Genomic DNA, 27099 nt, shown 5'->3' on the forward strand with positions numbered 1-27099 from the left:
CTGAAGAGTCATATTCATTCTCTTCGTGTTTATGCTAGAATATGTGTGTTAAGAAGATACTCTTCCAAAATGTCAGGCTTGAAAATGACACCTCCATTGTGCTAGCTTTAACATAATTGTGCTGGGTCTTCTTTGGTTCTATGGAAGGTTCTATGGAATTGCACAAGGCCTTGGAAAAGCTGGAAGTTCTAGGGGCCTATTGTTGGACCTGGCATATTTTCGTGTTTTTGGAACACTGGGCACTTTACCACTTCTGATCAGCGTTAGGGTGCGGGTGCTCCCTGTGTGGATTGTGATTGGCTGTCAATGATTGGCATGTTTGATTTACTGGCGAGTCCCTAGTAGGGTGCACTGTGTGTGCTCAGGGATTATAATTCAAATGCTACTAGTGGGCCCACAACACTGATTGTGCCACCCACATGAGCAGCCATTCAACCATGTCTCAGACCTACCCCTGCAGTGTCTGTGTGTGCAGTTTTGAACTGCCATATCAACCTGGCAGGAGCACCCACTTGCCAGTCCACTTGCCAGGCCATAACCCTTACTTTTACTACATGTAAGGCACCCTAAGGTAGGCCCAAGGTAGCCCGATGGGCAGGGTGCACTATATGTAAAATGAAAGGACATGTACTGGTGTGCTTTGCATGTCCTGATAGTGAAGTATTGCCAATTTCACTATTGCAAGGGCTATCTCTTCCATGGGTCATTATTTGAGCTGTCTTATAACCTCTTACAAGTGTAACTTTCAATTGGGGAAAGATAGAAATTTGGAATTTGGGTCCCTGAACTCACAATTTAAAAATACATATTTTAGTTAAATTGGCTATTTGAAAATTACACTTTTATAAAGCAGGCATTTTCTTGCCTTACAATTCTGTGTCTCTGCCTGCCTGTGGAATCCACGTCTGGTTTAGAATGACTGTTGGGCTGTTTGTGCATTCACTCTAGACAGTAACACAAAGGAAGCTGAGGTGTGCCGTGCATAACCCGATGGCCCATCACCAGGCTGATTGGTCTCCCTGGGCTTGAGTGGTGGGAGGAGTTGTTACTGGCACCTGAATAGGGCTGCGCCTGTCCTCACACAAAGCTGCCTGCACCCTCTTGTAGTGTGTCTGGAGCCAGGACAGGACAAAGGCACTGCAAAGACTATCCTTTGAAGTTTGCCCACTTTAAAGGCAGAAACTGGTATAAGTGCAGAAGCTGTGACCCTACATTTGTAGAACACTTCTGAACTAAGAGGAGATTCTGCCAAGAAGAAGAGCTGGAGAAGTTGTAGGAGAGGAACCACTATTGTGCTTATTGCTGTGTTGTGCTGGCCTGCAACTTGCTGCTTCTGTCTTGGACAGTAAAAGGACTGGACTTTGCTTTTGTATCCTGCTTGCTCGAAGGGCATGTGTATGCTTGCCGACTATTAAGAAGTTTCAGAGCCATCAAAGACTTCACCTGCAGCCCCTGAACTCCTCTGCTGGTAGTTCTGACCTGCCAAGTGGTGCCAATTCCAGTTCTTGGCCCTTGGAGGTGGATTTGCTGCAAAGAAGAAAAGAAAATCCACGCATCGCTCTTCAGCGCCTCTTTTTCGGAAACAGCATCGCCATGCAGAAAAAAAATCCACTCATCACCATGGTGCGGCCGATTAATTAACACAGCACCTGCTGTGTGGTTGGAAGATCACCATAGCCCAAGTCCAGAGCACCGTGTCTCCAATGTCCGAGTCACCTGCTCCGACACAGGCCCTGCTGTGCGGCTGAAGAAATTGATGCATAGCCTGCCTGTGGGTGGAAAACCAAAGCAGCGTCTGTTTCAGTGATGCCACTTCAACCCCAGTGCGTATAGATTTTTCACACATCGCACCTTTGAACCAAGCTATCCAACACCGTTGCCCAGCAGTAAGGAACTGAGGCCGACATATGACTTCCCTCTCGCAGTAAGGAATCGACGCATCATCTCCCCTCACAGCAAGGAATCGAAGCATCAACTCCTCTGCAAAGCAGCAAGGAATTGATGCTTCACATCCTCTGGCAGTTGGGAATCATCGCATCACCTCCCCTGGGAGTAAGTAATCGACACATCGGTTTGCTTTTCTGCTGCCTCATCTCGCCTGCGCCTGTTTTCATGTTTAATTTTGACGCATCCTAGGAACTTTGTGATAAAAGTGACACATCCATAGTTTTCTATGGACTTAACTATTTTACATCTTTTAAAAGTTATATCTTGACTTGTGTACGTTGGATTTTTGCTGATTTGGTCTTGTTTTGTTTAGATAAAGATTACTTATTTTTCTAAACTGGTGTGGTGTCCATTTGTAGTGTTTTCACTGTGTTACTGTGTGTTTATGTACAAATGCTTTACACATAATCACTGGGATAGGCCTGAATGCTCATGCCACGCTACCAATGTGGTGAGCAGGGGTTATCTTAGCTGTGTAATCCCCTTATCCTGAATAGAAGGAAGGGTCCCTACTTGGACAGGGTGCAAGCCACTGCCAACTAGAGACCCCCATTTCTAACAACAACCCATAAGATCTCACACACCATCATCTAGTTTACCACAACGCCTACCACATTAAGGGCCTCATGTAGGTAAATAAATTTTACCGGTTCATAAATACCGAGCCGTACCGAATCGGTAAATTAGAACCGGTAAGTTATATGTAGGTAAAAATTCGGTAACAGTTACCGATTCGGTAACATTCGGTAAATACGAATCGGAAGTCACCGAATCGGTAAATACCGAGGTGGTATCCACCGAATCGGTAAATACCGAGGTGGTATTTAGCTAATCGGAAAATACCGAGGTGGTATTTAGCGAATCGGAAAATACCGAGGACACTACCACCATCCCTTAACTAAGTAGCCAATATCACAATCATGTCATCATAGAAGGTCTCTCAGGCTTGAATAGGGGACCCCATACCTCAAAGATCAGCTTAGTGAAATCACATCACAGGAGCATCAGGAGTCTCCTCGCAGGAAGGCTCGTCTTCGGTCTGAATAATAAACATGACGTCTGAGATATGAAAAGCACCAACTGTCAGGTATGTGCAGCTGCGCGTGTGCCATGGCTAAATCGTGGGTCGAACAACCTAGAGTGGAAAACATGCATTGTGTAAAATTCCAGACTGTGTGTCACAGCATGTACAGACCAAGGTCGCTGCGCAGAGCTTGGGATGGGAACAACAGAATGCACTCGTCTGAAGGAAGTCTCGAGTCAGCAGTTTATTCAAGAAAGAACATGTAAACGCAGTGTCGTGTGCAAAGACACAAACATGGCTACATAACATTCAACGTGGTAATGCCAACTGAACAATGCATGTACGTATTCAGGGAGAACTCACTACACGCCCCCTTGAGCGAAGCAATATGCAATAGGCAAGAAAAGAGAGAACGCAGAGTTCAGTTTCGTCAGAGCAGAACAGGGCGTAACCAATGCAGCGCCAAAGTCCTACAGTCCAATTAATTGCAGCATACAATTCCAAAAACACAATGCAAGTATAGTAAAAAACTCAAGCAGACCATCAGGAAGAGAAAAACGAGAACTAAAAGAAATAAATGTTGCACCAGGGTGCTGTCCAGTAGCACAGGCGCAATGGACGACAATCCAGTTAATCCATGAATGTATAGGCAGCATATGTGGCCACGGCTTCCAACAAGCAATCGTTTTCAGGGCCACTAAAAGTCTCAGCCATCCAATTGAGTAAAGAAAAGGAACATACGTGTACTCCAACCAACGGAGCCTCTAGCACAATCAGAGGGCACCCGGGATGTTCCTCCAAATAGCTCATGGACAAGAAGTCGTAGGCTGCCGCTGAGATGTCCCAATTACCCAGGATACCATGCGCCGCTCCACACGCCATGATCCGGACACCAGAACAGGACAACTCGTGAGACACTAAGGGCCTCATCAGTCGATCGAAATCCGGCACCGGAGACACCATGTTGGTCAAGCACAAATCCACAGGCCATTCAAAGGGACAATCCAGGCAGTGCAATACAGGTTGTACGCAGGTGAAGTAGGAATACCTGAAGGATAATCCATAAGCCAGGCTCAAAGTCGCCAATGGCAAAGTACCATAGAAGTCAAGCATCCTATCACGAAGAAGATGCAGACGGGACAGGTGCTCGTGTGGCACAGAAGGAGCAGCCATTCCGTAGTATGAAAAGTAAAAGCAGCACACCTGCCACCAGCGCCAGAAGCAGCGGAACACCTCCAAAGATGCTCGAGACCAGTGAATGAACAAATGCCGGAATTACACCACAAATTGTTTGGAAAGAGGTCACGAGACCCGAGCCCCACATGTTAGAAAAAATTGAGCCAGGCCGGTCGTGGACGAGGCATTGATAATACTTTGGATCAAAGAGCCGAAATGCAGGGGGAGGTCAGTATTCAGAGGCGCCTGTTCCTCAGTGCGCGTAGTAGCAACGTGAAGGACAAATATTTTAACGAGAGGAAGTCAAAGGCACCTCTTTGTGGGACAATGGCGCTCTATTCTGCTCAACTTGTTGGACTCTGCTTTCAAGGTTGGAATCGAAGGCCAGATGGAAACATCCCGCCGCCCATGCGGGGGTGGAAAAAGTACAGTATTGCAGCAGACAACTTCATGCGAGACAGTTATGTACGGGATTACCACTCACATCCCGCAGCAAACTTCATCAATCATTATTAAATGAATACCGTTTGCAAGCACAGTGAAAGAAGGTGTAATCACAGGCACTGGGATACCTCGTAGGACGCACGCCAAAATCGGGGCTTGTACATTGCATGCGCCGTGTACTTGCATGTGCCTATTGTCTCATGTATGAATCCTAGAAGTGAGAGTGCTAGAGCTAATATCTATATCGGCTTAGGCCTTCTCCATGTTTGCTTGGTCAATAGCTCTCAGTCTGGAAGCCGCCTCACTGTGCGACAACTTGCAGACCTCGTTGTAAATAGCATACGCGCACCTTTTGGTTCTGCCATCCACGGGACCATTCACAATATCATTCCATTCGGTATGCACATTGATGGAGTGGGTGGACTTCCTGATCCTGTAGATGTGCTCTGTGTCAGCTGGTGGACAGAGTGGGATGTGTGTCCCATCAATGCAGCCAATATAATGGGGGAAGTAATTCCTGAAGGAACGGGACAGGCAACTCTGGGATACACCACCCACCGCAGCTGTCACCACCTGAGAAATGCCGGATGCCAGCAGATGTGGGCTGCAGCGCACCTGCACATGTGGGGGTATGGCGTGCGCCCTTCTCATTGGCTGGTCCAGGAGTGGGTGCGGGTCCCTGATTGAGTCCATGATGGTTTCGGGGTGTAGCCTGTACCTCTCATGTATCTCTGCATCAGTCAGCTGGAATAGTGTGATGCGCTGTCTGTGGATGCGTTCCTTCCGTCGCCAAACCCTCAGTCCTGCTGCCTGTAGACGTAGGCGCATTGCAATGACGTACATAGCTGCCAGGGTGTCCACGCTGTTGCATTTTGGGATTGCTTAGCTGCACTGTTGTTGGTTACCACCTGCTTTCAATCCGTGTTAATTACCGACTCTTATTTACCGATTTTCTTGGATTTCTTAATTACCGAGTGCTCCTACATGTCATTTTAACTTTTTACCACTTCATATTTACCACTTCATGTTTACCGATTCGTTAATTATGTATTCGGTGAATATGAATCGGTATTTACCGCCTCATATTTACCGAAAAGTGGTTTTTGGTCTCCTACATCTCACTTGTCTGAATACCGGTCGGTAACGGAATATTTACCGAAATTGGGCCGTTACCGACCGGTATTTCGCTACCTACATGAGGCCCTAAATCTGGAATCAAATTTCAATGGATTTCATTGCAGAGTTGCCCTTGTCCAATAGGCATACATTATTTCTCGTAGAGTTTCATTCTTTTACAAAGATGGGGCATTTCATCTATTTTTTTTTATTCCTCAGGAAAGTTATAATCACTCCAAATATGAACAAGCAAAAGAAAACAGAAACAAAACCATAATTGATCCAAAATCATAGTAGCAAGATATATATAATACATATTCTTTCTTTTAACCTTAGAGGCATACAATTTCTTTTTAACCCTGCTGCTGCAGCAGAGGGGCTTAAAAGTTGTAACCCCTTTTTCCTATCTCTACTACCCTTACATTTATATAATGCCATCTCAAAATTAAATATATGGAAAAGTCTGGCATACCACGCTTGGTATGTCGGAGGATCTTCATCTTTCCATTTTGAAGCAATCATTATACGCAGGGTTGCTTTTACCATAAAACAAAAATAAACTTGGGACGATTCGAGCAGTAAGGTCTTGTCACAGCCAAATAATACTAAGGTTAAGGTCAGTGCGACCACTCGCCCCATAATTTTATACAGAAATGTTTCAATCCCTTGCTTCACTATGCTTAATTTACAACGTTCAGCGAACATGTGGACCACATCTGCAGGACCTTGTCCACATCTTGGGCAGTTATTGGTCTCTCTTTTTCCCCATGCCCACAATTTAGCTGGTGCGAAATAAAGTCTAAAAACTGTTTTAAAGTGTTGGGCTTTAAGATTGGCCGGCAAAAAGACCTTTTTTGACAGCTCTAAAGATCTATATAGGTCCACATCCTGATTACCCAGTTTTACCGCCCACCCACTTTCCGTTCTAGCTAGATCATCTATATTAGCCGCCACCAACATTGAGTATATTTCTTTTACTCGAGTGTGTTTATAAACTAAGCAATCTAGGAGAAGGAATCGGGCCGGATTAGTAAATTGTGACATAACTGGTTTGATTGTCTCCCTAATTTGTATAAACTTAAATAGACATCGGGGATCTACCCCAAATTGTTTCTGGATCTCTTCAAATGGCAGAAGTCCGTTTAAATTAACAATATCGCCAATATAGTTAATTCCCGCCTGCTCCCAATTCTTACCAATTTTGTCTACAGTGATTCTGAAAAAGATTGATGAGTGGCATAATAACAGATTGCGCTGAATTTTGGGGATTTTTAAGAATTTACTAGATTTCTGCCATACATTCCAGGCTGCTCTGAGGGGTTTGAAACAAGTTTTCTTATAGTAACTCCCCTCCAGCTGTCTCAGTACTGCCCCTGGTGCTGAGTCGCCCAAGACTAATTCAAAAATGGAGGGCAGTATCTCCCTGTCCTGAACTGCTGTGTTAGTCGATCTAGGCCTGAATAAGATGGTCATTTGCTGCAGCATTATAGCTCAATAGCAATATAGGAGATTGGGAACAGCCAGCCCCCCTCGGTCTTTTGGCGGGGTCATTAGTTTCAGAGATCTCCTAACTTTCTTGTATCCCCCAATAAATTGCGAAAAGATCCCTTCCACTTTTTTAAAGAAGTAGTTTGGGGGTTCCAATGGTAAGCATCGGAATAAATATAACATTTTAGGAAACGTTGTCATTTTTATGACATTTGCCCTTCCAATAATGGATGGATGCAAATTATCCATTCTCTTTAAATCACCCCCAATTTTCTTAAGGAGGGAGTCTGTGTTGATATTCCAGGCTGTCCCGACATCCACTGCAATGGTTATCCCTAAGTACGTGGCTGCCTCCGTCCTCCGAGAATCCTGCCATGTAATAGACTTAGAGCAGATGTTTTTTTGTTTTGTCAGCATTTAACCCATTGCCCGATTGCTTTCCAAACTCCCGGGCCAGTGTTTCAATCCTCCCTATTGCCACCTGTGGGTCAGGGGTAACTACTGCGATGTCGTCAGCATAAGCTAAGACCTTAGTGCTTTAACCCCTGACCACTACCGGCTTGATTGCCTGGTCGTTTAGTAACGATCTAATCAATGGGTCTATGTATAGTGCAAAAAGGATTGGGGAACAGGGACAGCCCTGCCTTTTATCGCGGGCTATCTTTACCTTCCCCGACTCCCTCCCCATCAGCTGAATTTTCACGTATGATTGAACATACATGGCACTAACGGCAGTTAAAATACGTGGATCAAAACCATTTGACCTTAGATTCTGCCACAGGTTTGCCCACTCCACCTGGTCAAACGCTTTTTGTACATCCAACAATATCAACAACATCTGTTGCTCCGAGACCTCCGCTATATTAAATAATGAAATTACTCTTTGATTGGGTCTGTCGTTCCTCTACCCGGAATGAAGCCATGTTGCCATGGACTTACTAGGGAGGCGATTATCTTTGATAGCCTGAGCGCTAATATCTTAGAATAAAGCTTTATATCAGTATTTATCAAAGAGATTGGCCTATAAGAGGCTGGATCTTCTGCTACCTTTTTCTTCTTCAAGAATATAACTATATTAGTCTCCTGCCAGGATTTTGGTGGGATTCTCTTCTGTTGTACGGCAAAAAATAGGTCTAGTAAAAAAGGAGCTAATTCTCTATGCAGAGCTTTATAAGTCTCCATCGGCATTGCATTAGGGCCTGCCGCCTTCCCTGAAGCCATCAACAGCAGTGCCTCATTAACCTCCTCAAATGTAATGTCTACTTCTAGCTCCTGGATCAATGAAGGCATTCCTTCCAATCTTGCATTTCCTGATATTGGAGCACTCAGCCTGGAACGATAAAGATCTTGATAAAAACCCGCAAATATTTTTAAAATTTCTTGAGGTTCAGTTGCAATTTTACCATCCTTTCCTTTTAACTTTGTAATACTGTTTGCGGCTACCCTTTGTCTTATGTGAAGTGCCAAATGTTTCCCATTCATTTCTCCATATTCACAATTATCCCGCAAGCCGGTTTGGAACCTTTCAGCTGCTATTCTATTAAACACCCCATTTATTTCAGCCTTAGTTCTAATTACTTTTAGTTCAAGATTCGATTGCAACTGGGTCTGTTTTTGCACAATAGCTGTCATATGCTCTTCCTCATAGCTACTCAGCTCCTTCATAATTACAAGTATTCCCTCCCATTGTTTTATTCCTATGGAACCCCACAAAGCTAATTATCACCCCCCTAAGCCCTGCCTTAAACGCATCCCATACATTTTCCCTTGAAGTACTGTACCTTTTAATGTCATAGAACTGAGTAGCCCAGCCCCTAATAGGATCAACTAAACCTTCAGTAGCTAATAACTTCCTATCGAAGGTCCATTTTGCGGGAGCTTTTGCATGCACCGGGACCTCTATATCTAAGCCGAGGGGTTATGATCCGAAAGAACCTTAGGTAGCTTCCTAATCTGTGCTCCTTCTGATAAAGAGGTAGAAACATAAAAGTAATCTAAACTGACATATTTTCTATGTGGGCATGAAAAGTAGGTATATCCTGGATCCCATGGTTTTTTAAATGATCACACATTTACCAGCCCATGACTATCAACTAATGCCTGTAGAGCTTGTGAAACCTGTGGCTTCCTCCCCTGATAGCCTCCCCTGCCCACTCCACTTGCGTCAATATGAATATTAAAATCATCACAAATAATAATGGGGGCTGGCCAAGAAGCAAGCTCGATTTCCAATTCTACCAACAAGTCTGCATCGTCTAGATTTGATCCATAAATAGTACATAGTGTGCAATAAAATGGGATTAGAGCAATTGCCCACCTACCCCATTTGTCTGATAATGCTCGTTTAATAGGTGGCAGCCGATTAGATACATGAATTGAAACCCCTCTGGTGTTAGAAGTTTGTGATGAACAAATTACTTGGGTATAGCCTGGAATGAAATTAAGCCCCCTCTTCTGCCATGGAATGTGAGTTTCTTGCTGACAAATAATGTCCAAACCAAGTGTTCGCAGTACTTCTCCTGTCCTACCTCTCTTGCCACGATCGTTTAGCCCCCCGATATTTACAATACAGATAATCAGCCTACCCATCCCTGCCACTTCCTTGGTGCCTAGTTTGCCTCTTAGACCATTCCTTCAGATTGTCTAGAATCCATAATTTTATTTTACGATAGTACTTTAATTTCCTGTTTTTTTTCCTCCCCCCTCTTTCCACCCTGCCCCCCTCCCACATCCAACCTTCCCCCATCCCATCCCCCCTCCCTGTGTTGTGGAGCAACAGACCTACCTAGGTCTGTGGGTGATGATTGGTGGTGCTCTCCCTTAGGTCACATGTGTGAAACAGATTATTACATTTTGACCCCCCCCGAACCTTCGTTCCTGAGCTTCTTTCACCAAGTACTGAATACCCCCACCTATTCTACAACATAGTTACACAAAGCAAAAAAGCAAAAAAAGTCCTAGCTAGCCAGGAGAGCGGGAGGAAGCATCTTAATAATTCCCCACTGACTCCAAGGATTTCTGCACAAGTAAGTACGTCAAGGAAGCCTGAGTCAAGGACCCCCCACATCTAGGAACTCCTTAGCATTGATCTCTGAAGTAAAGACTCTAACCCGGTCCTTCCAGACTACTTTCAGCCGGGCCGGGTTCAATAGGAAGGCTTGTGCCCCCTTCTCCTGGAACTGGGTAATCATTTGGCGTAGGCACCATTGTCGTTCCACTGTAATATGGCAGAGGTCTGGCCTGGTGAAAAAGGAGTACCCATCTGCTGCCCGTTGTGCATCTGGTCTGGCCTTCTCAAACACACTTTGCCTCAATAGATAGTTCCTGAAGTAGACCAGGAGTGCCCGTGGTTTGGCATTTGGACGAATTGGCTGGCGTATATTAAATGGCACTCGATGTGCCCGTTGTATTTCCTGGGGCCAGTTCCACCCTTCCAGATCTGGGAAAGATTTATGCAATAGCTGGACTATAAATACTCGTACGTCTGACCCTTCCTTTCCTTCTGGAATCCCTAGAAATCGTAAGTTATTCCTTCTTTGGCGGTTTTCACTTTCTTTTAGCCTCCATTTGACATCAATAAGTTGTGCCTTGTGTGCCTCCACTTGCCCCTTTGAGCCTGCTAAATCCACCTCCAATAAAGCGGTTCTTGATTCTACCTCTGTCATCTGATCGCAGATATTGTTCCAGGTTCTTACAATTTTCCTGACGTTTCTGCGCGACATTTTGTGCATGTTTGCTCTCCATTCGGGCCTCTTCACTGTGTGCAACAACGCACTGTAAAATTGATTCCAATGTGGAGGCGCTGAGGTGGGTTCTTCTTCCCTGGTAGGGAGCTTGCTATTTCCCACCAGTTGGTCTCCTAGAGAATAATCCCACCTTATATTATTCAGTCTTGGGTTCTCAGCTCTAGGTACTCTAGAGTTTATCTTTCGATTGGTTGGGATAGTTTGCCTGCCACTAATACCAATCCCAGAGGCACTGTCCTCCTCATTTTAGACCCAATGTCCGATCCCAGACCTGACCAAGTGGCATCTGATAGGGAATAAAAATCATTTGCTTCCGAGTCATTATCCCTCTCCCCATGTAATCTATGAGCCCTTGCGGGCCCCGGTGTCTCTCTTTCTTTTACCCTTTGATCTTCCACAATAAGGTGTCGCTCGGCCCCCCGGGTGGTCACTCAGGGTTCTCTTTGCACCTTTTTCCGCACCTTTGTCCGCATCTCCCAGGGCCCCCCCTTGTTTACCAGGTCTTCTAGGGTGGGTTGAGTCGCTGATTGATTTACTCCCTCCTGTAGGAGCTCACAGCCCCCAAGGGTCCCCGTGTTTTGCCCATTAATGTCTACGCCAGAATTCCCTAATTTTCCTCTCCCTGTGACCCTATCTCATTAAGCTCCTCCATACGCCCCCTTGGCTGTTGGTGCAATTTGTGCAATGTCTTGTGTAAGGTCTCGTGTAATGTTGTCATTTTCCGGAGGCTCCCCCAGCTCCCCCACCTCCTCTGGCCCACCGGTGGCTTACCCATTATTTTCCTAATCTGTCCACTCGCTCCTACCGCATCCCATGGTTGCTCGTTTAGCCAATCCGTTCCTTCAGTGCCAGACCCCCTGAGCAGGTCGATGACTGATACTACGGAGCGAGGTGGCTGGGGCTGTGAACCCGCGCCCCTCCCCTTCCCATCTAGGAGATTCTCTGCGCAGCCCTTCTGCCTATGTCCATGGAGCGCAACGGGAGCCGTCTCTGCTTCCACCGGGTCTTTCCGTGGGGAGTCCTAGGGGCCAATCTGGAGAGCCACCCCTCTGCCTCTCGTGCTGTATTTTGGCGGCATAATGCTAGCAGCTGAAGCAACACTACACCCTACGTTCTGCCTCGAGGAGCGGGAGAGCTCCTGCTCAAGACCTCTGCACCCAACGATCAACGTCTCTGCGATCTCCGTCGGTGCCGTGATCCTGCTCTTCAGCCAAGGTACCATATATCCTGCTTCTGTCCAAGTGCTAACATTAGCACTGCGTTTACCGTCTTGGGGGCTTAGCATTCTGAGGTAGCCGGGGGATAAGTCGAGTCGATCATGTCACTCCCGTGAGAGCCACCTACGGCTGCTTCACACGGTCGCCATCTTCCTTCTCACTCCACCAATGTGTTAGCATTTTTTCGGGGGAGCATTTCATCTAACTTAAAAAACTACGACCAGGCATCATACTTTCTGGAATATATTTGGTCCATATTGTTTGGTTACAAAGTCTACCAGAGACCATAGATAGGAGCGGGTTGGCAAACTCGGCTTCACCGGCGTAGTTTGCCGAGTTTTCATTGCGCTGGGTGCTTTAAAAACATCACCCACCACCGCGTAGCAGAGTTTGCTGGCTTGGTGCCCTACCCCTGGAATTTGAGGCATTAACATTTCTGAATTGTTTATATTGCCAGACCGGTAAGTTATTCTAAAAAGTACTGGTGATGGGGATATGTCAAGCATGCACTTATGCTCTGAAATAAAGTTAATTTGAACATTTGCATGTTGTACGGCCTCCACACAGTAATTAGATAAGCACTGCCCACATGAGCTCAAACATTTCTGCCACTTCCGAATGGCACCTGAACTGTGAAAGTTTAGCTGCGGCTTGTAACTCCTGTCCTACACGAGAGACGGGCAGGTCAGGGGTCCAATGGGGAAGGTATTCTTGTTCTGTTATCTATCCCAACCCTCTCTACCCCACTAATTCCCCCTCCTCTTCCCTTGCACATCCCTCCCCCAGTAGCATGTGAAATATCCATTCTGGAGAATCACGTTTGGCAACAAGCTGCCTTTCTTATCGACCACCACAAGAAATGTCCCCTTAAAGCACCGACGACCATTTAATTTTTGTCTTCATTGTTCTGTTTCGCCCAAAGATTCAAGAAGTCGACTGAGAGAGCTAACCACGTCACTGCACTTTAAGGCACTAGCTGGCTCAGGAACGATTCCGATTCCTGAACCTTAGTAGAGTGAAACTGAAATCCTTCCCACACTATTTTCCAGACATACGTCGACGTATCCCAGACACAAGTGGACACCATCGTGCATTGACGTGCTGGACCTCAGATTTGCTGCTGGTCATGCTCTTCATCTTACAAGAGCAACTGGGTGCAAGAACAGGTAAGGCTAATATAGATATATTACCGCCTCAGAATCTTTTTTTGTTTTTGTTTGCCTTGTGCGTGTTTTGGGGTGTTAAACCCCATGTATGACAATTTGTACATGCATGGGTTTGAAGATTCGAGGCGCTAAGCGATTTCAGTTTTCTATAGAATTTTTGTGCAGGTGTAAGGGGGCCTAGAAGAGAGAGCATTGTTTAACGAAGCTGTCTCATGAGGAAAACAGTTCAGGCGCCTGCTCTAATCAGCCAATAGCATAATATACTGTCTGAAACAAAATGAAATATGGGCCTTGCATGTAAGATCGTCATGTGCACACCCCTCTCATTTACAGAATACATACTGCACGTCCATTCTCATGAGGTACACGCTCCTTGAGCTAGTAGTTTATAGCTTATAGCTAACATTTAATATCCATCACAGCCATGGTGTCTGTATTCACGATGGCAATTTTGTTAACCTACCAGGGATGTGAGAAACCAAAACCTGCAGTGCTGTGTACTAATTAGGGACAGCGGAACTCAGCGGAATTCCGCTTAGTTTTTATGCAACTCTGTGGAATTCTGCAAAGTAAAACTCAGCAAGCTCCATCCACCCCTAATCATAGAAAACAGTTCTTGGCTCTTTTTTTGGAAAGAATGGTGGATTTAAAACCTGCCAGCTACCACCACAGAGTGATGAAATAACAGAGTTATTAAATCAGTCCAAATAGCATTACGTGAGGTGTTTCTTGAAGGACCATCAAAATACTTGGTACCAAAGGATTTCACTTGCAGAATTTGTATAAAGCAACTACTTTCTTTCCTCAATAGGAAGTACCATTTGTTTTGTACCTATGGATTTCAACCACAAATGTGGCCAGCCAAGATCTCAGCCTCCAAAGTTCCCTCTGTTGCATACTTTCCCCAAAGAGTCTGTAGCAACCAGAGGGTAGCCCACAAACATCTGCTGTAAGCTAAAGCAAAACATAAACATTTTGCAGATCGCAATAGGAGCAGAGTACAGGGTTTACAATGAGGAAGATAGGGTGTGGTTAGCCGCTACACATCTAAGCACCACAGGGTCATATCCCAATTTTAGACATCACTTTGTGGGTCCTTCTACTACACCAGGCAAAGTGGGAGCTTCAGTGCCTTACCACTGGCACATTCACCTGGCATTGTCATGTCAACCTAAAATGTTTTATGTTAAATTCAGCTAAATTATATTATTTATGACCTACTCATGTTAACTAAACACACTTAATTTGTTAATTCTAAATTCACTTTCAGAATTTCACTTTCTGAATATATAAATCATCACAAACCACACTACTGAAACACTGTATAATTAGTTCTCTGTTTCTTTAGAATTTTCTAATTTTCTCATGTTGTCCCATATCCTGGTTTTAAAGTTGTCCATTTCCATCTCATATTTTTTCCCTCTTTCTGGTTGTTGTCATCTCTTTCTTGCATCCACAAATTAACCCATTTCTAAAATATAAAATATATTACTTGTAGAAACTTAAATATAAGTATCAGATTAATTATGCACATATAATGATAATGACTGGTGTTAGTATTTTAGGCATCATTCCCCCACCAACCTTATCAAACCATTCACCAACATTTGAAATTCCATTTGCAGTCACACTGAACCCAAACACCAATGTCCTCAAGAGTCTTTGCCTCACAAGAATTATTATGAATTGTATTAATATATTTATTAATTAACCTGCTATTATCTGGCACAAAAGTAAAACAGTGCTTACCCTTTAATACACAACCCACTCCACCTTCCTTTGTCAGAAGAATAAAGCAAGCCTGTTCTGAAAAAACATAGCACGTATAGCAACCATTTTATTATTCATTTTTGTAAATGCATTAGTTGCTAAACCAAAGTGGGCTACTTTCTAATTGTATCGTCATTCAAAGAAAACAAAAAGGAAGAATCAAACCTTCAAAAATATCTCTAAGCACTTATTTAAGACCAGTTTCACTTATTTCATTCACATTATACACTCGAGAAAAAAAACCAAAGTTAAATAGCAGTTGTCCACCCAATTGTGTGACAGATGAAAATAAGCGGTCTCCACAAATTTAATAAATTGCTTCATATATAGGGTGTTCACCTTTTATATATTTGTCATTGATCATCACATTTTCCAGCAATTTAAATGTTTCCAGATATTCAGATTCCTCACACATACCCACAATTCCTTTATTTTCTTGTTCAATTCTAGGATGTATCTTTGAATTTCTGAATCTTTTTTCAATTTCTTCTTGCAACCCAATCCCTCTCACTTCACCGAAATTTCAACAAACTTTCACCCTTCCATCATGAAATTCTCTAATAAAATATTGGGCCATATTATCAAGGAACGGCGATAACATTATCGCCGCTTTAGCGGCAGGAAACTGCCGCTAAAACGGCAATAATGGGCTTGATAATATGCCCTTGTGAATTCCCATAGAAGCCCAGGTTCACACCAGAACCTGGGCTTCTATGGGAATTCACAAGGGCATATTATCAAGCCCATTACTGCCGCTTTAGCAGCGGTGATAATGTTATGGCCGTTCCTTGATAATATGGCCCATTGTTCTACGCCAGTCAATCTACACACACTCTTTTTTATTAATTGCATTAGGTTTTTTAGTTTGTTTAATTGGTATAGGAGCTAATTCCCCAATTTTAAGCAGATCCTCCAATGGAAGATCCATATTTACATTGAAATCTTGGCCATGAAGAATTGACTGAAGGAGAGTGAAATTTGATTGTAGTTTGCACCATCTATACATATGTTGATAAGTATGCGCAGGCAGAATGGTTGGTTACAATACAATAAAGTGCCGCCATGGAAAGGCTGGCGGGGAATGGGTTTGGCAGCCTGTTGCGGGCCCCCCTTGTTTGGGGGGGTGTCTCTGTACTGCGAGGTACCCATGGTACCCCCTGCATTTCCATGCACCAAATGGCAGGCACAGTGTGGTGCCTGACACGTAGTGCAGGGAAATGCAGTGCAAGCACTTTTAACATTGCGTACGGTGCTGCAGCCAGCAGCACCGCCCGCAATGTTAAAAGCCCTGGATGCATCCGCCAGTATGGCGGGTGCATCCTAATCGCAGTGGTGGGACCGCCGCATGTCTGGTGGGCGGTCCCAAACACCGCTACGATGGTGGGCGGACCTAGTCCGCCCGCCATCGTAATCAGCCCCAAAACTACTAAATATGGCACAAAAATGTATAAAAATGGTACAAAATATTAAAATGTTTATTTCACTAATAATATGTTCAATCCAAAAGGAAAGTTCATGAAAACCCTACTATCTTCGACTGGATACCTAAGGTACAAAATTCAGATGCTTTGGATATAAGGCATTCAATTCTAACTAGGAAAATAATGTAACTTTTGTAAATTCAAAAATTCTAAGTTCATTTTCAGCATTCCATTAAATTATTCAATGATGATTTTCTCCATTTTCATTTGATAACAAGTTCATGGAGGTTCTTCAAAACAAACTGATAATACTTTAAGTTAATTTCTCCTTGCTCTGGTTCAATCTTTGTTAGATATGCCCATTCAGGAGACACAAACTTCTTTTGGGGTATTCTCGTTGTTTGGTATTCTTATTCTTGTAGAGCTTGTAATTACTGGCGGTTCTGAGTCTCTGCCACTCAAATCTGTTTCTGTTTGTTCTGTCTTTTCTTCACCAGTTTCTAGTCTGTGACCCTCCTTCGTCGCTCTTTTCCTCACTCTCACACTCTCAGGCAATCCATCTGATATCCAACTTTCATCTTCAGACCTACTTATGATAACTACGGCATTTTCAACTGCAGTTTGCATTTGATCGATGTGACTTTTAGCTGGAACAGCTCAACTTCTGGGGGGTTTCGAATTTTGAACACGTTCTTCTTGTTGCACAATTTGATCCTCTTGTCTTGCTCTACCACTCTCTAGATTCAAATAGTGAACTGAAGTTTGACACTGTGATTCAGTCCATTTTCAGTCTTCACTCTTTTCATGTGATAAACACAGACCTATTGTGGCAAACCTGCACACTTCACACCAGTTTTCGTCCCAAGTATGATTTTATAGGATTAACACCACCGTGGCTCCAGGCAATCTGTTGTAGGTTTTTTCAACTTCACCTGGTGTGAAACAGAGTGTACTACATCAGCCTGCCATTTGCAATAATCCGAAACAAGCTCATCAGAAATGTTCACAAGTGCTGCAGAAGAAATACTAGTCATTTTATTATGTGTGCTTCTTAAACTTATCAACAAAAGTGGTAAGGCATCTGGCCATTTCAATGACGATGAGTTGTACATTTTGGACAACTTTAATCTAAAAGTATCATTGATTTTCTCGACCACACCAGATGCTACTGGTCAATTACCACGGTGAAACCTTTGATCAAATTTAAGTGCCATACATAAAATTGCCATGAATTCACTTTTGTAGTGACAGCCCTCATCTGACTCTAAAAAGTTGGCAAACCACATCTAAAGGTGTCAGTATGCTTAGTCGTCCATGCTAGCCTACATTTATTTTGCCTATTTGTTCTCTTGAATTAATTAATCTGAAATTTTTTTTGCACTTATGCATGATTTTGGCGAATGCTGCAGAGCATCTATAGTGTGCATTAGCTTCAACTGCTCAGGATTCTATGTGACAGAAGTTGTCAACAGCCGCAGCCCGTGCAGGTAAGCGTGGTGGGCCCGGTGGGGGGGGGGGATTTAGACGGACGATGACGAGGGATAATTATTTATTTAATTTTCCCTCCTCATCGACAATCAAAATCCCCCCCATCGGGCCCCACTGTCCCACCGATCTTACCTGCATGGGCCGCGGCTGGTTGTCAACATCGTAGCCTTCCTATTTATTTACGTATGATTTCCTGTTATCTATTGTTAATTTGTACCACAATGAAATGTGTTTAGATTCCCTCTATTTATAGCTGCTAGTAATTCGCTTATTGGTTCAATTCTATTTAAATGTTTATTTATAAATGTTTTTTACATAAATGTATGATTTTGCTGTATGCTGTAGATGTAGATCATCGATATTTTGCATTTTCTACTTTCTATGTGTCCCACAAGGAAACATGTTTATATTCCTTCTATTCAGAGCTTGGAAAGCTTCAATTTTATTGTTTGACATCATGCACGGAGTAGCCGCATTTTGCTTTTCCTTTGACAACTTCTACACTGCCACACACTGAGTTTGACAATTTCCCGAACACTCACAATGACAACAGGGGTTTCCCCCACGTCAATTAGGTAGTAGCTGCTCTACTGAACGCTGCTCTGTCATCAAAGATGGCTCAGACGGCAAGCACATCAGCGTCACAGACTGCTTAAAGCCCTGAAGGCTTCCGCACACGTTTTAGGATTTGATTTCCTGACTGTGAAGTGATTCAACCACGGTCATTGACTTGGTATGGTAAGATGCATTTGGTTAATGATACAAATACGTAACGCACTGACCATTATGGAAAAATAGCGAGGTATTCCAATCTCCTCTTACGGTTTTACAATATATATATTTTTTCAACAGAGAATCCAAACTGGATCTCTAAGGTAGTGGTTTAAATATCATATTGGGAGTTATTAAGAAGACTCACCCTCTACTGTGAATTACAATTATTTTGAAATTGGACCCGGTACCTAAGGTAAGGCCAATTCTGACTTTGCTTTCCATAATCATGCTGCTCATTATTCCCATATTTATTTTCTAATTAATATACGTTTTATTACTTAGGACCCCGGTTGTACTAAGCATAAGGACTTTCGCCTTGTGGATACTACAGTTAACCTTCAAGCCCGGTGATGGGCAAGATGGTGACCAGAGCGGACGCTCCGTGAGGAGCTCAGCACCAGCCCAGGACTGATAATGTTGAAAATTTCATAAACAAGCACGATCGGCCGCTGAGGCATGAGCGATGACTCAAGGGAGGTTGCCTGATCCTGGAGGGCCACAACAGATTTCCTGGGAGGTGAACATACTGCTGTTGTCCAAAGCCAGGCCCCCAGACTAGGGGCCTAGGGCTACAAAGCGGTGGCAGCGTAGGGGAAGCGGGCTGCAAGATCGCCGATGCAACGCAGCATTCCGCGGTGGGACGCTGGAGAGGTGGAACATCACGTGAAGAGATCGGAGGAGGACTGAGCTGAACGTAGAGGGGGACTACCTCTCTGCTATGATAGGACAAGGGCAGGGCCAACAAAGAAAGCGAGGACCCGGCCTGGAAGCGGATTGTCCCGAGACGAGTGACGGTACAGCAGAGTGGGGGCATGAGTCCCTGTGACCCGGGGGTTGGTGGCAACACTGATCTGGCATGAGAAGCGAGCCCGGCGATCGAGCTGGGGATCCTGAGATGCTGAGCCGGATGGCAGAGATGTGGGACGCAGCTCACATTCAGTGGGCACCACTAGTGAGTGTGTGCCTGCTGTGGAAGAGGATCACGGGAGCGCTGGACAGCACGGATGGCCTGCAGCGGCCTGAAGAACAGGGAAGACACAGTGGGCTACAAGAACTGCCCTTGACTGAGTGGAAGTCCAACATAAAATAAAATTAAACAATACGGTGAGCCCAAAGATCGAGCCGGAGGCCCTGAGAAGTTGCACTCCCTGGCAGAGAGGTGTGACGCAGCTCACGTTTGGTGAGCGTCGTTAGAGAGCATGTGCCTGACAACAGAGTGATCGCGGGGGTGCTGGATAACACGAACGGCCTAAAGTAGCCTGAGGTACAAGGAACACATAGGTGCCGATTCCGATCCGTTAAAAATAATTTGCGTACGACTCGTATCCGTATTTTTTTACGTACGAGTCGCAGAAGCACCGTACAAACGGCCAAGTACGATTCGTTCGTGAAAAATATCTACGAATAGCGTCGGGAAAAGTCTACGAGAGTGCGTCGGAAAGTTTTCACGTCCGAATATCGTCGGGAAAAGTGTACGAAAGTGAGCCGGACATTTTTACGTGCAAATCGTAAAACACAAGTCCGAGCGCGCAAGTACGATCCCGACCGTCCGTCCGAATACACAATCGCACGTAATAAGGCCCGTACGGAGTCAACGCTGGAGCACACATGTACACGGGTAAACTCATGCCCGTGTACGAGCCGTACAGCCCCCCCACCCCCAAATATGTCAGCACCGTACACCACCCTGTCCGCACTGTACCCCCAGCCCCCCACCGCATTTACTTGCCGCACACCAACACCGTACCCCAGCACCCTCACACAGCATCGCGAATGTACGGATCGTACCTACGCGAAAAACACACATACAGAACCAGGACAGTGTAAAACAGCACAAGGAGGGCCAAAGCGACTCGCGCAAAAACACAAAACATGTCTACACGACAAAATACAACGCAGTGACTGACCTGCCACATCCAAACTAGCCAACAGAGGCCCCAAACACAACCACCTCTTATAACACACCCACCAAAATTCAAACACAGCCACACCCACAAATTGACCAATAAAAAGGGCCCACACACACAAACCATGAGCCCTTGCAACAGACCTACTGCGGACAGAGCTCACACACAAACCACCCCACATAACTCATACCTTAGCTACACCTCCACTCACACACCTTCACACAAGCTCCCCCACAAACATCCCCCTCTTCACATTCACACACACACACACATTCACACCCACACACCCACAACCGCCCACACCCTGCCCACAGACAAGAATCCAAAGTTCACTACGGCGGAGCTGGAGCTCCTCGTCAACGAAGTCATCAGAGTCGAGCCACAGCTGTTTGGAACAATGGTCAGACAGACCAGCATATCTGAAAAATCTGCCATGTGGCAGAGGATCGTCGACAAGGTGAATGATGTTGCGCCCGTTCGAAGGACCAGGCATGAATGCCAAGCCAGGTGGTACGATCTGCGCAGGGCGGTCAAGAGGAAGATGAATGAAGAACATGCCCAGACCAACATCACTGGAGGTGGGCCGCCCCGCAGACCCGTACACTACCATCAGTGGGAGGAGAAGGTGATGGCCATGCTACCGCCGGTAGGACTACACGGAGTGGAAGAAGTCGCAGAGCCTGGTGAGTACAAAAACAACTCACGTAACATGGGGGGAATGGCATCCACACCCCAACAACAACAAATGCACGCACCTACCCCCAAGCACTCACCGCACACAACCACACTCAATAACCACGCCCATGCCACGAACGTCACCATTCACCCTTCACAAATCAATGCAAGGCCATGTCCAAGGCTACAACAACCACAAACACAAGACTGGATGTCCGGGAGGCTGGGAGGGTGGGCCCCACACAACACATCGTGAAAATGAGACGCAGACAACAATGTCCTCAGCCCATATGGCATAGGGACATACCCATGCACAATGCACAGGGACTGGCAAACTACTAACAAGGTCGCTGACACTGGGCCCTGCCGTATGCAGCACAAGGCCCTCCTGGGACCACTGTATACTCAAACACCAACTCCACAAGCACAGGCATCTAGCACAGGAACTCACACAGACTGTCATGCCAGCATACACCATGAGGGGACACACACATCACCTGGGAGACCCAATGACAACTCACACAACACACAACAGCACGCCCGGTCACACCCCCCCGCCCCTAACACAAGCACACACCCCCGGGGCAGGCAACGGATACACACACTCCCACAATGGACATGTGACACAACAAGACCAATCCGGAGCCAACTAAGCATCAGAGCCAGGCGGGCAACTAGAGCCAATTTCCGGGGGGGCAGAAAAAGATTTCAGGGTGGGGCTAAATCTTCCAGCCATAGGCAGAGTGGCTGTAAGAAGGGGTGAAAACACAACAAAAGCCTCATGAACGAGTAAATGGTCTACCATACACCTGTGAAGTACTCGGGTCCGGCTGCAATTAGACGGACGCCAGCCCGCGAGGCTGACACACATGACGGGGGGGGGGGCAGAAGCCCGGTGAACCCAATGGGTGTTGCGCGCCTGATCAGAGCCAACTATCTACAGGTCACACACTCAGGAGAACATCCCAATCTGTCCCCCGCAACATACCCATCCCCAAGTGGACACTGAGAGGAATGCTAGGGACATCCAACTACCTGGGGGAACTGTGTCAACTTGAATATGTATGAAACATGGATGTGGCATGAAACAGCATTAACATTGTCTCTCTCTCACACACAGGGCAACGTCGACGATCTCCCCCCAACACTGGGGGAGAAGAATCACAGTCCCAGGCACCGAGTGAAGAGGATCCCACCGGCAGCGACGACTCTCACCACTCTGTGGATGACCCCGACCAACCTGGCCCCTCTGGTGTACAAGCACCTGCAGCACCTGCGTCAGGTACATCTGTGCCAACCACCACCCCCATTCCCGCCACATCCCAGGACACACCCAGGAGCCCTGCTCGCACTGAACAACACAGCCAGTCTGACCAGGAGGGACAAGGTTCTGCGGGCACCCAGGAGGAGGCAGACAACCCTGCCAATGCCATCCCTCAGGGGTCCCGTAGACCCGATGTGCCCACAACGGCAGGCCAGGCTCGTGTGGGCTGGGGTGGTGGGAGTGGAGGCAGGCTGAGGCGCGAACCTGACCAGCCAGCTCAGGACCCCGGTATGTCACACATACGCAACATCCTGGACTCATACCGGCGTGACACCAGAGGCATGGACCAGGTCGTGTCCAGACTTTCCGGGATGCAGGGGACCCTCGATGAGATAAAGAACCTGCAGGTCGAGCATCATGCCAGTCATCAACAACACCAAGGACGGATGGAGGCAAGACTGGCTGAGCTCCTGGCGGTGCACAGGGATGTGAGCCAATCACTCCGTCAGATCACCCAAAGTCTGGCAAACCCTCCCTGTGCCACCAGGCATAGACCAGCACCAGACACAGGGAGGGAGGAGGAGGAGGAATCATCTAACGGAGCGTCCCCAGCAACGTCAAGGCCTGCATCTGAGGGTCCCCGTAGGAAGGTGGGTCGTCCACGTAAAAGACAGTGAGACCATCACCATCTCCCAGGTCACCTGGCCTGGCACGTGGCCCTCTGGCGCAACAGCAGCACCTCACCCAATGACATTCTCTGCCACATGGACTTGCTGGCCACAGTCTGACCAATGATGACCAACACTGTGGTCTGGACTCTGATGACTTCCAATGCCAAGGATGCCATCTCCCCCAGTGAACTTTGGATTCTATTCCCCCGGTAGAGCACCTTAGCACATGTACCAAAAGACTCACCCCACCAAAAATAAATTCACATTGTTCTGCACAGGGGATGTTGCTGTCATTTTGCATTATTCTACGACATGTGTGTGTGGAAATGTATAACTATGCCTGAGTGTTGAACCAACTCCAGCCATCCATCCCCTGGGAACAGAGTCTGGTACAGGACACACATGGGTCACAAGTATCATTCAATGTAGGCATGAAGCACAACACTCACCTGTGATGGCCTCTGGCTGCTGAGGGGGTGCTTGCTAAACTGTGTGGACAGACCTATTTGGGAGATCATCATCAAGGCGTAGAGGCCATGGCCAATGTGGAGGTACCCGGGGAGGAGTCCCAGGTATTTGTGGGCAGGTGGGAGAACTATGTCCTGTATGCTGGAGTACGGTGGATGTGAAGAACGGTGGCCAGGGCAAGGTTGAATGCATGGAGATGGACCAACAGGATCTAGGATGACAGACGTACCAGGTTGGTGTGGGGTTGGGTTTGTGGACTGCCTCCTGAGTGTGGGTGGGGTGTGTGGAGGACATCCTGCAGCAGACAGTGATCCATTGCAGCTATCTATGGTGGACGGTGAGGTGGCTGGGGCGCAGGGTGTAGAAGCTGAGGTGTGCAGATGCCCCCTGGAAGTGGACCAGTGTCGTTGGAGTTTGGACGTACTTGCTCCGTAGAGGGCAGGGCAGTATATGAGATGGATGTCGTCATGGACCTGGGGGATGGTCTGTCGTAACTTAGAGTGGATCTATCTGTGGATCATGTGCATGATGCAGAGGGCGTTGCAGCATGAGGTACAGATGCAGTGGACCAGCATGGCATATGTGAGCGAGCCAAACATGATGCACAACATCTTGTGTGTGTGGCCTCTGGGTGCTTGTGCAGGGCCTGCAGCAGCAGGCGCCATCTCCCTGCCAAATGGCCCATCTTGCACACAAAGACTAGGATGTAAGAAGGACAACTGCAACAGGAGTGTGTGTAAAGTGAGGAGTGTCCAGTGTCACATGGCACACCCAGAGACAATGCATGCACAATCACCAAAGAACCATTACACCGGATCAGGAAACTGAAGGCCGACCTGCGCACTGGAGACACACCCTCAGCAACTGGTGATGGGCCATTGTGTGGTTGACCTCGCAAAAAAACATACACGATCATGTACTACATGCCCAATAGGGAGCCTAATCCATGATCAACTGCATGCATGTCGCTAAACTACACATGGACTCCTATGCATTATCTACAGCAAGTATGCCAGAGATGTTGCAGGCCAAGTGGCAAGAGACCAGCATTGACAGAGACGAGGCACCTTGGAGTATGACTAACACCTTTATTACTCATCCTCACACTAATGGAATTGCATCCATTGGAACAGAATCACAGGTCATTCGGCTGAACATGTGTGACCTACACTGGACACCCCCTGCAACACACAGATGTGGTAAATCCTACTGAGCTGGCACACAAGTGAAGGGGTTGAGCCCCACAACCCTTGCTGCACACGGAGAGTCTACAATTCCACATTGAGCCTCATATGGGGATGTCCCACACCATGTCCACCATGACCATCCCGTATGTTCCTGAGGGACGTTATACACACATTGATGCCTTCATCAGAATACACAATCCATGACAGTTGACTGTCAGGAAGGGTGACTATCAATTCATGGGAGCCATGCAACACGTCACGTGGCCCATGGTGAGTCGACATGTATGCATGGTAACACAAAATGCACAGGAGCAGTCCCCACATATAACAAACACGTACCACCCACAAAACGCCTTGCTGCACTCCTTACCCAAAAAGACTTTTCACCATCTCTGTGCATGTAACTCTGATCCAGCACACGTTGCAATACTCATGAGGAATAGCAGGAGTGCAATGATGACATGAGCAGACGACAGCCGCAGGAACCTGGGGAGGACAGACACACAACAAGTCAGCGAGGAGCTAGTAATCCGCAGACATGTACATGCACTCTACAGGATTGATGTTGTCACCATGGAAATAATGATTTTTGTGTTCCTGCACAAATATGGGGAATGACATTATCACTTGTATCAACGTTAAGGGAGGGGCGACATCTCGCCCCCGACCAATCGTACAGCTGAATATCGCCTGGTTGGCAATATAAACTTCATTAATAATCATCAATCTACTCCATATATTCCATCAACGTATCTTGTTTTATCATCTTTAACTTTTTTTGTCCACACGTGGAATTGTATTGCCATTTACCAAATTTCTAATGTTCAGGATGTGTCACTCCAGACCTCTATTCATGAACTCGACTGAAGCAAAGTTCGTCAAAAGGCAGTGTTTATTCAAGCGAAAACCCAATGCATTTCGGGCTGAAAAAAGCGGGTCACTATAAACAACAATAAAACAATAATCAGTTTGTTTCATGATTATGCATTATGACATTTACTTTCTCATAAGATAATGTGAAACTGATCACAATACCATTTGACATGTTATTTTGCTCATCTGTCCCCTCATTCAAATCTTTGTTATATTTAAAATAGTTCTGTATCAACTGTGTACACCATGATGTAAATGATCACCCTCCTATCACTAAGCGGACTAATATTTGCCTTAGCCTTTATCATATAAATACCATTTCTAACAACCAATGATTTGCCCTGCTTACTGCAAACATTGCTACTCGTCATATTAACCTGTTCATTCCTACCACATTTTGCTCAAACCCGCGGTCTCCCACACTCTATATCCAGACTAACACCCCTCCCTTCTTCAAGCCAGTGTTCACCACTTACTGGTGTTGTCAGCACACCGTCCCTCTGTCTCCCATATTTACTTTCCAAACAAACATCCTTTCCTTGTTTTCCCATTTCCGTAATCATCACCTTCATTCCCTCCCTTCCTTTACAGTTTCTTACACCAGCTGTTACCCACCAACTCTCTACCCGACCTGACACCTACCATTTTCAAATTCATGTATTTACTCGCTTTCAATGAAACACCAGCTGCACTCCTGACCCTCTATTAATTATAACCCTCACATGTATTTCATACCTGCCACGAGCGTTTAAAAGCAACCGTTCACGTCGCCATTCCAGCAAAAAGTCCTTCATATCTTATCCCCTCCCATATTTAACCCAATTGTCCCGCCCTAGTGCCTCCCAATTGGTTCTTTTACACCATTTTCCCGCCGACGATACTATTGCGCTTTTCAAAACTAAAATACTACATTTCCCATAATGCAATTAAATAATCCAAAAGGAACACGAGCTTGTCATTCATGGTAATACTGCACAGTAACTATACAACTGTTGATTGTCATAATAAGAGCTCCAATGTCATTTTGAAATCCTGAATGTTTTTTTAATTCATTTCCACAGTCAGTTCACCACCAGCTATCATAAACGAACCCAGGTCTTTCGCCAACAGTGTGGACGTGTGACATATTGTCAGTTTCTACTTTCTTTCTTCTTTATGTCAGGCGGGTGCTTTCCCATGAGGGGCTAAATTTATCAACATCAGTTATTGAAATGGGATGCACTCCTTTCTTAAGGGAGGGGCGACATCTCGCCCCCGACCAATCGCACAGCTGATTA

At 46.0% G+C, this 27099-nt stretch overlaps 1 long non-coding RNA gene across 4 annotated transcripts in view; it reads right to left on the minus strand.

Annotated features, from left to right (window-relative positions):
- The window catches only part of LOC146865855 (uncharacterized), a 114985-nt gene extending 88360 nt beyond the window's left edge, over positions 1-26625 (minus strand). For 2 of the 4 annotated variants that reach the window (XR_014976706.1, XR_014976705.1), the window contains exons 1-3: positions 26558-26625; positions 25760-25889; positions 25320-25435 (exon numbers count right to left, since the gene is read on the minus strand). This is a non-coding gene — a long non-coding RNA (uncharacterized LOC146865855). Of the gene's footprint in view, positions 1-14661; positions 14796-17100; positions 17448-25319; positions 25436-25759; positions 25890-26557 lie in introns of those variants that run through there. The other 2 variants (XR_014976707.1, XR_014976704.1) reach the window with 2 other exon arrangements.
- Positions 26626-27099: the final 474 nt, after the last annotated feature.

Source organism: Triturus cristatus, chromosome 2_1 (genome assembly GCF_964204655.1).
Source record: "Triturus cristatus chromosome 2_1, aTriCri1.1, whole genome shotgun sequence".
Classification (NCBI taxonomy): domain Eukaryota; kingdom Metazoa; phylum Chordata; class Amphibia; order Caudata; family Salamandridae; genus Triturus; species Triturus cristatus.